The 10,375-nt window shown below is 37.2% G+C and overlaps 1 non-coding gene across 1 annotated transcript; it reads left to right on the forward strand.

The window, feature by feature from the left end:
• The first annotated feature begins 9,447 nt into the window (after positions 1-9,447).
• Positions 9,448-9,554, forward strand: LOC115072356. The gene has a single exon (XR_003851400.1). It is a non-coding gene; the product is annotated as a U6 spliceosomal RNA (small nuclear RNA).
• Positions 9,555-10,375: the final 821 nt, after the last annotated feature.

The following is a 10,375-nucleotide window of genomic DNA, read 5'->3' on the forward strand; positions in this document are numbered from 1 at the left end:
CCCGCTGTGAAATAGTGGCACAACTACAATAGTGGCACACCACTCTGGTTGGATTTGTCTGCTCCAAGGTACAGAATACATGTCTGGTACTCTGAACCTGTCAAAAACCCATTGTTCAAGAGGCCATAGGCCCTGGGAAGGAACTGAATACTGTTGTTTAGGTAAATTTACATAGCATAAACCATTTTCTAAACAGGTTTATAATCATGGACAAATGCTGCTCTCAGCCTTAATTAGAGAAGCCTCCCTTTCCAGAGAATGGTGCTGAATGCAGACCCTTGGCTGCATGAGGTACTGAGGCTATTGACAGATGGGTGCACAGCCCCAACAATACAGTCAGGCATGGATAAGGAGGGGCACAGCAGGCCCAACATGCACTGCTAAATTTGTGATACTGATAGATTCAGGGAGAGGAGTAATCCTTGGTTACCCACTGGGGATACTGCCAGGCTCCAATGGGTAGTTCAAGTCCTTTAGTCCTGGCTAAAGAAAGTGAATTAAAACACAAACCCAAAAGTCATTAATCTAGGAAAGGAGCTGATAGGAAGTGGTGTTATTTATCAGAATGGAAAGGAGATAAGAGATTGTGGATGGAGAAATTAATGCATTATATACATGTAAGAAATTGTCAATAAACTTAATGGATAAAATAAACAAAATTTTGGAAAGATAATTTCTGTAAGTACAAATCCTATATCATCACATCTAGCATTCATGGCTTTGCTGTGCATTGAACAGAGTTACTATTTGGTCCTGAGACATGTCATTCTTCTGCTTAATTAGCCCTAAAGAAAGCACTGTCTCAAATGAGGAGCAACAACATTTCTGAGAAGGACATAATAGCACTAACAGTGGAAACTTGCTTAAGTAATGGGGCCTTTAAAGCTGTTTTTTAATGAGACTGGCTGAACCCTTTTTACTTGTCCTGCTTTTCAGACTTCATAAGCTTCCAGATCTTTTCCACCTCAAGTCAAAGCTATCCTTCTTACCATCTGGGGGCAAACAGACTGTGCAGAAATTGGTTGGTTGCTGTCACAGTAAAAAAAAAGGTGATCATATTATGCTCATAGCTATGATCTTAATATATGACTGTTTATATTTTATATTTTCTTAGAATTTATGCAAGTATTTAAATTAGTTTATATAATAAGTGTTGTGAATGCTAGTATGCAAACAAACCAATATTCACATATTCTTGAAGAAAATACATAAGAGAGAGAAGGTGAAAGAGGGAAAATTACACAGAGAGAATTAGTTAACTCTGTGGAATGAACATGCCATCCTTTGCTATTAGAATGGTTCAAACTAATCTGGTAATGTCTCCCCCTGGATAGTTCATAGTCTTAGTTGATTCAGTAGGTGAAATGAATAGCTTTGCTCTTCAGCTTCCATTGTTGCTACTTTGATTTTCTGAAAATAAGTCCATTTGCTCTAATTTTGGAGCTATGATTTATGTTAATTTCCTTACCTAAATTACTTAATCTCTCATTATCTGTCACCTGGCTCATCAAACAATTTGTAAGAATACAGAAATTTCTTACAATTAACCACATATATGTAGTGGATATACCCTGTTTTTCTCATCAACTAACTTTCATTTGTAAAACAAACTCCTATGCTATGCTCTCTGTAGTGCTGTCAATTACAGATTCATGACCAATCACCAGACAAAGGAATGAACACATGACCTTGGCAGCCATTCAGTATCCAAGGTTCTTGGAAGAGGATTTGGCCCAATGGCAAGTTGAAACATGGAAAAGCATTTGGGGAAAGTCTCTCTCTTGGATCATGAGCAGTGATAGCTGGGGCTTTTGATAACTCTTTCCCACATCTTAGAAGGATATTTCCAGAGAATGAAGCTAAATTAAGCAATATTCACAGAAAGAAGCAATGATGATTGAAAGAAAAAGGGAAAGCTAAAACCATATCCTTTGGATTCACAGATTCAGCAGGTGCTAAAGACAACTTCTGGGTGGTTCACTAAACTCAAAGCTAACTCCTCTTTTCCCTCTCTTCCTCCCCTCCTCCTTCCCTATTTTCCCTTTCTTTTATCTTTTTGTGTTTGTTTAAACTAGTAAAGAGTTGGAGTTTTGCCGTTCCAAATAGCCTTATATTAATGCTCCATGAAACTTCTCTTTTTATTGTCTATTACTGTTTCATATTAAACCTCTTTTAAATGGTCCTTAATAACATTTTCTGGATTAAGTTAATATGACTTACAAATTAGAACTGATACACTAAGTGGAATGATGCATAAGTCATGTATGAATATAAAGATGATAATGGTGAATGTTGATAAACTATGTAAACAATGTATAAAAAGATCATATGAAGAGTCTTTTCTTTGCACTACAACTCTTCTTCAGATTTTTTCACAATTTTCTTGAGTTCTAAATGTAATTGCAAAAACAAACAGTTTGGTTTGTATATATAAAGCATCATTAACTTTGTAGAGTGTTTTCTTTCTATGCACTTGTTTAAAGACATAAGCAGTGTATCTACTTAGTCATTTGCTAGTTATGTGGTTTAATGATTAAAAATCAATTTCTTCTGATCACTAAAGACGATTCTTTCCCCAGCTCTTGGCACAACAGGATAACAAAACCATGACTTCCTTACTCTTGCCATTAATTAAAAGATTAAACAAATAGAAGAAATAGCACTGAATATATATATATATATATACTGTAAGAAGTATAATTGCTTTAGCTGTCTTTAGTGCCTGCTGTATCTGGGAGTCCAAAGGCTATTGTCTTAGATATTCCTTCTTTCAGGACAATATGAAAACTAAAAGTATTTTAAAGCCAATTACTTTAGAAACAAACAAACACCACCAAACAAGTCGCCTCACCCTTACAGAACTAGGCCCATGGCATCTACATTGCTGTTGCATTCCCTGGTAACAAAGTAAGCAGGATCAGGTAGTACAACCTGTCAACTCCATATTCCAATATGCAGCATGACTGATAGTGCTATGCAGGAAAGGCTGTCGTGAGAATTATTTTTGTAATGCTACTAAGGCCTTTTGCTAGGAATACTAAGTTCTTCCTAAGGGCCTAAACATATAAATATGTATGAAGGCATGTGAAAAAGACAGTGAAAGCTGTATCTTCTGTTTACTAAAGGGGAAACTGAGGCACAGAGTAAAAATGAAAGGCCCAAGAAGGCACAGCCTGATCAAAGAACATGAGGCGTATTTGAAGCCTCCAAATTCCAAGTGCGGTGAGTGCTATACTAAACTGCCAGGCTTTCCTTAAGCCTCTGCTTTGTGTTCTGCCTATGAAACCTCCTGTCCCACTTTCACTTTCTTTCAGCTTGCAAGTTTATTTATGCATGTGCTTGTTATTAGTTGAATAAATGTTCTTAATTCACGTATCTTGAGCACTATGACTTTCACAAAGATGTAATTAAGTCTTGATGGCCTCGCCTTACAAACCTATTCAGGTGGGATTGAACAGGCTTTATCAAAATTCTCTTTATTGCAATTTGCTCGTGTATGATTCCTGGATGTGTTGCACTATACAGAGGCCATGGGTAATGCTAGAAATATAGGCCATAAACACCTACTTTCCCAGTTAGAGCACCATTGTCTGACCTGCAGCAGGTAAGGCAACAATTTCAAAAGGGACTTAGTTCACTTCACAGATTTGATCTTTATATAATGAAATTTGCTTTCCAGTGGTAATTTTTTTTTTCCTTAAATGGAATACTTTATCCCAGTCTGAAAAATCCTTTTCAGTTCCACCAAGATGTTCTGCAATGATGAAGCAACTTGCTTTTTTCTTTCCAAAGCAATTGGGTTTGATATACTTTTAGTTTTTCATATTGTCTTTTAAAAGCCCAAGCTCCTGAATCAATAATATAAGACTGCATTATCAGTCCTAAACAATTACTTACAGAGAGCAGGAACACTTGCAGTTTAACACAGCACTTAGGAGCCAGGCTGTTTGCCTTTTTCCTCAATAGAATAGGAGTGAAAGAAGTCATTTATGCATAAGGGGAAGAAATCCATGCATAAGGCAACACTATTCTAAACATGCCTTATGAAGCAGAGGTGCTTCTAGGTTTGGAGCTATCAGAGATATTATAGTATTGCAAGGTAAGGTATATTAATACAGGAAATATCAGTCCACATTGACAATGGACCATACTAAAATAACTAGAACATAATTATGGAGTTATTGGTTATCATAATAAATTTATGTTTCAGGTCATTGAATATTGGTATTCCTCATCATGCAGGGAACTAGCCTGTGTATTTATTTATGCTCAAAGCCCACCATTATGAACCATCCTTAACTCCAGTTCCAGGGAATCCGACACCTTCTTTTGACTTCCGCTGCATTGCATGACACGGGTGCACTCACATACATGAAGGCAATACACTCATACGCATAAAATAAAAATAATAAAATATATTTTTAAAAAGCTCTATCTAACAGGGAACAAACATATCTCACTGTCGAAAGTTACTACGGCAAGTGTACCATGGAGAAAATTTTGGAAATGCAATGAAATTAAAATGTACATAAAGTGTTGTAAATATATTATTATTAAAAAGTAAAATCTATGAGATAAGTGTAAGAGCATGTTTGATGGCAATTCTGTCTCTTGACAGATCTGCAAACAGGCTTCATCTCACAAACTGATTCTGAGGTGCCAATCCAGGGCCTATGTTGGGAGGGATCCTGAGTCTCTCTGCGTGCTTGACATGAGCCATTAGTGATTTCTTCTATAGCTGTGAAGAGTGAAGAAGGAAACCTGGCATCTGAACCACACTGTCCTCTTTTGTTCTTAATTTTTTCTTTATATCCTTCGCTATTAGCTAAAATCAAATAAGTGCTCAGTACATATTTAGTAAACGTCTACGTGAACAAAGAACACTGCCCTATTGTTTTTGTTCACCTGAAATACTGAATTCCTAATCTTTTGGTCTTCACTTATTCTAAGGACCAGAACGAGCAGATCAGATATTCTAACACAATAAATCTCCAATTCTGTGATTGCTGGGAAACTCTTGCTCTTGAAGTGAAGCATTTGCTCAAATATCTTTCACTAGGGCTTAACTGAATACCCTCTTTCAAATTGCAGTCAGTCTATTCATTTTAATCTCCTTCCCAGGTTTTCTACAAATGACTTTGTTATTAAGTCTATTGATTGTTGAGATTCTCTCTTCCAGCTCCCTGGCTGGAAAGCACACTCCACTGAAGTTAGAATCCTTGCTTTCACCTCAGAGACCTGCCAGGTATTCAATAAGCATTTGTTAACAAAATACTTTCTCATAGGTAGCCTTTAATGCGCAGTTGCTTTATTAGTGTCATGAAGGGAAAAAATAATATCTAGTTTTTCTGCATTCTCTTAGGACTTTCATCAAACCATTGGAAATTTGAAGCTTACTGAATATTACTAATTGTAGAATTACATAATGTAAAAACAGAATATTATTTAACTTAATTTTATAAACAGTTGATTAAGCCACACATTATTGTTACAATCATAATAATATTTTCTGTGATTTGATGTATACTAGACACCTTGCCAAATGATTTACATATATTGCTTTATTAATCTTCTTCACAAACGTTCTTGAATAGAGTCACAGTTATTATTCTCATTCTACAACTGCTAAGAGTGACGATTAAAGAACTATTTTTCCCCCAAGTCACATGGCTGTAAGTCCCAGAGACAAGAATGCACTGCAGCTGACCACAGAGCACCAGCATTTGACTGATATACAAGATATATTAAGAACTCAAGGGGGCATGTGAAGATACCTGCTATGTTGGAAGACACCCTCATTTTGGTTCTGCTTGGGCAAGGTGATTCACTTTATTCTCTCCTGCCAAGTTTTTCATATTTGATATTGACAGTTAAGTTCTGTTTAGCTAAGAAAACCTGCCAACAAATTACCATTGCTTGAAAAATTCTTGTGATACCTAAAGAGAAAAAAGAAACTTTAAAATTTTCAGATTAGAGCTCTCATTTGTAGATCCTAGCTCCAAATACTTAGTTATGAGTGTATATCCTGATATAACCACAGGATCCAGAAAAATGGGAAAAATAGCACAAGAGAGGAGGATACTAGGAAAGAGGAGTTATCAGTGGGGAAATGAGGAAAAAGGGATGGTGGGTACCTTAACTGGAGAAGGAGGAAGGAGGGCTATGTAGGGGCAGAGAAAGGCAAGAGAGATAAATAATTAAGTGGTGAGATACAGCAATGGAAAATATAATACTTAGTAAGCCTACTGAAAAATACACATAAATGTAAGTGCATGTATATAACAAAAATCACTGCGACAGGCATTGGAAACCTCCCATTGAATTGTTGGTCAAATAGTCCAAGAGAACCCAAAAATAATGCAGGCTATTGCCAAACCCTTGGATCGCAACCCGGAACTTGTAAATAAGATCCTATTGTGAAAATATAACGTGACACGACATACTTCATACACAGAACTTGAAGAATTTGAACTGGAACTGACCTGGAAACCTTCCTACCTGATGAAAAACTCTTAGTATATGAAGATACTAGGCAAGATACCAAGAGAGAAAACCAGTCAATGATTCTACTCAATTGTAAACCACAACAATGACGAGTCCAGCAAACTATCTGTATTGGTGCAGTAGAGGAACTTTTATTTTGTTGGTAATCAATACTTATATAATTGGGTTTAAGGCCCATTCAATGGGAGGAAAACAATGTGTAGTACTGTAAACACAACCAAGTATGCATGGGTTAAGTTGTCATAGATCCTAGAGAAAAATATACTTCTGTCACTTCTTTAGATCAACTCAACTTCTTACTATATTCTAACTATGTGTTCTTATCCTTACAGACAAATGTACCTCTCACCACTCATCAAAAAAAATATTATTTTTGGTACAGATGGAGACTATCTCAAAGTTCCACTACTGATCAAATGCAGAGAACAAGTGACAGTGAGTTACCAAACCCTGAGCAACATATCTTTAATGCAACTGCTACATCCAAGACTCAGGGAACATCCTGGAACTGGAGGTGGAAAGAATGTAAGAACATAGTGACTAGACACGTGCTGCAGTTAATGCATCCCCGACGTAATAGGGAAGGTGCACTCTTGAAATCTCCACAGTAGTCTAATGAGATCTGGATGAAAAAAACTATCTGTTGATACGCCAAGGTGGTTGGGGGAAATATCAGAGGAGCACACCTCAAGATGAAGAGCTACAAGCAATCAATGGATGCTGAGGGAGAAAGAATTGGTTTTCCCCAGGGACTAGCTCCCTGAGAGTTTAATCCCAGATGAAAAACACTCAACAGAGGTACACATGAGAACTACCTAATGGAGTCAATGCTAAATAAATTATATATACACATATATAATGCATATACAGTATATACATGTGTATGTGTATGTTATAACCATAATCAAAAATGAGGACAAGAAATTGAGAGGGAATAGGAAGAATTGGTGGGAGACAGGGAGGAATGGAAATAGAGCTGAGAAAACTTATGTATGAAATTCTAAAAAATAATAAAACGATAAAGATCATCCACCATGATTAAGTCAACTTCTTCCCAGAGGTGCAGGCACCCTTCAGTAAAGGTTAATCAATAAATGTAAACCACCGTAAAGAGAAAGACAGAAACTACATGATTATATCATGAGGATGCAGAAAATGCCTGCAACAAAATTCAGTGAGCTTTTATGATCAAAGACATGGAGAATCTAGAAATACAGGGGTAATACTTCATCATGCTAAAAGAAATATACAACACAACAAGCCACCAGCATGCTAGCCTTAGAAAATGTCAAAGTATTTTCACTAAAACAGGAAAAATGCAAGGATGTAGCCCTCTCAATTCCTGTTCAACATAATGCATGAAGTTTTAGTTACACCAGTATGATGAGTGAAGGATGTAAAGTGAATACAAATAGGAAAAGAACAAGCCAAAGTACCTTTCCATGCAGATATCATTCCATATATTAAAAAATTAAGACTCTATTAGAAAATTCCTAGCGCTGATAAGCACATTCAGCAAAGGAGCATGATACAAAATTAAGACACGACAGTCAGGAGACTTAGTTTATAGTAACATCAATATAGTGAGAAAGAAATCCAAGAACAAGGCTAACAACTGACAAATGATACCTCATTAAACTTAGAAGCTTCTGTAGAGCAAAGGATAAAAATGTTTCTGCACAGAGTGGGAAAGAATCTTTGCCAGCTACTCATAATACAGAGGATTAATATCCAGAATACACAAAGAACTCAATGAAATGAAGAATCAAGGAAACAAATTACCTAATTACAAAATTGACCATGGATCCAAACATACAGTTCCTTAAAAAAGAAATAAAAATGGCTAAGAAATATCTTTAAAAGTGTTCAACATCCTTAGTAATTAGGGAAATGCAAATTAAAAATACTATGAGATTTCATCTTTCTCCAGTCAGAAAGTTCAAGAAAACTGACAACAAATGCTGGTAAGAACGTGGAGAAATGGGTAACATCATTTATTATAATTAAGACTGCAAACTGGTGTGGAAACCATGGAAATCTATGTTAAGAATTCTCAAAAGCTTATAAAAGATCTACCATATTGCTACTCCTTGGCATACACCCAAAGGACTTGGTATGCTCAACCGTGATTGTTACTCCTGTTTTCACTAAAGCTGGGAAATGAAAATAGCCTAAATGTCATTCAACTGTTGAATGGATACTGAAAATGTGGTACATATACACAACTGATTTCTATTCAGCCATAAAGATAAAAGAAATATTGAAAAGAGCGGATAAATGGATTGAACTAGAAAATATACTGAATGAGGTAACGCAGACTCAGACAAGTGCTTATGTATTCTTATCTGTGCATTGTAGCTCTGGATTTTTAGATTTGAGTATATAACCTGAAATAAATGCAGAATCCAGGACAACAGAAAAGGACCATCAGGATAGGAAAAGAAGCTCTACATGTAGGGCTAGTAGGAAGCTCTAGTAGGACTGTGTTCCCCAGAGGCCCTGGTTCCTCCAAGGGGCAGGGCCTGCTGTGGAGAATTGACTGTACTCATGTACCAAATTCTCAAAGAAGATAATATCTTTGAAGATAAGTCATTTTAGTACTGGGTTTTTCATTTAGGCATCCTAAGCACTCAGAAGAACACGTCACTAATTTGGTGAAGTCATGAAAAAATTTCATGACAAAACAATGAATAAGCTAGTGAGTTGCCGGTTCTTGCTGCCTACGGATGTGTCCACTAGAATTTTTATTTTGGAACATATTTACATATGCTAAGGTTAACAAGTATAAATAGTCCATTTTTAATTGTAAATATAAACTTTAAAATCATGCTTTAATAGATTTGGAACCTCTTTGCATGCTCAGAAGTATAATTTATTTAGGTAAGTATATCACCTTAGCTAGGGAATATGTAATGCAAAATACGGATAAAGATTTGAGCTAGAGTGCTCACTTCAGCAGCACATATACTCAAATTGGAATGATACAGAGAAGATTAGCATGGCCCCTGTGCAAGGATGGCACACAAATTCGTGAAGTGTTCCTTATTTTTCAAGTGGTTCATCCAGAAGCCTCAATTTTAGTCTAATTTTGTTTCCATCATTAAAAATAAGGAAAAAAGACGACTAATCCTCAGGCTCTTGGGGCAAGTCTATAGCACAGCTCTCCGCGCTGGGACTCCCTAAGACACATTCACCCTTCCATCCCTCCCGCCATTTGATACTCCTAGTTTGGGACCTGCGCCATTCCTAGTCTTGGGGCCCCAGACACCTGGGGAACCAATACTGCTTCCTGATCCTTCTCACCCAGACCAACTGAGTGCAGGACCACTGCTTCTGGACCTGGCCCTGCCCTCACCTCCTTTACTTCCCTGGTCCTGCAACACCCGCCAGCCTCTTTCTGGGGCTGACAGCCTCTTTCTGGGGCTCCGAGGCTTACCTTTCCTCTCCCTGATCCTTTGCATCCAGTACAACCCAGCTACTCAATCCACTCCCTGGGAAATCTTGGGGCTTCTTCCCACCCCATCTGCCTTTGCATCCCTGCGTGGCACGGCCATGGCCAGGATCTCAGGTCAGTCCAACACCCAAGTTCCTGAGGCCAAAATCATTCTTAGAAGATTCCAGACGTAAGGAGAAAGTCTGAAAACTTATGATCCACATTGGAATTGGGTCACCGCGGAACTCCTGAAGAAAAAACAATCTGGCCACGACAATATAAAATCAAAAGAGAGAACCAGAAGCTTAGACAAACCAGCTCTTCATACCCAAAAAGTAAACCACAAAGACACATAAAGTTCAAAAAAAAAGAAGCAGAACTAAACTTGAAGGCCCGAGTATCAAACAAGAGTCAGAAACTACAAAAGAAATTCACATA

This window comes from Nannospalax galili, unplaced genomic scaffold (assembly GCF_000622305.1).
Source record: "Nannospalax galili isolate Female #2095 unplaced genomic scaffold, S.galili_v1.0 scaffold222, whole genome shotgun sequence".
NCBI classification, from domain to species: domain Eukaryota; kingdom Metazoa; phylum Chordata; class Mammalia; order Rodentia; family Spalacidae; genus Nannospalax; species Nannospalax galili.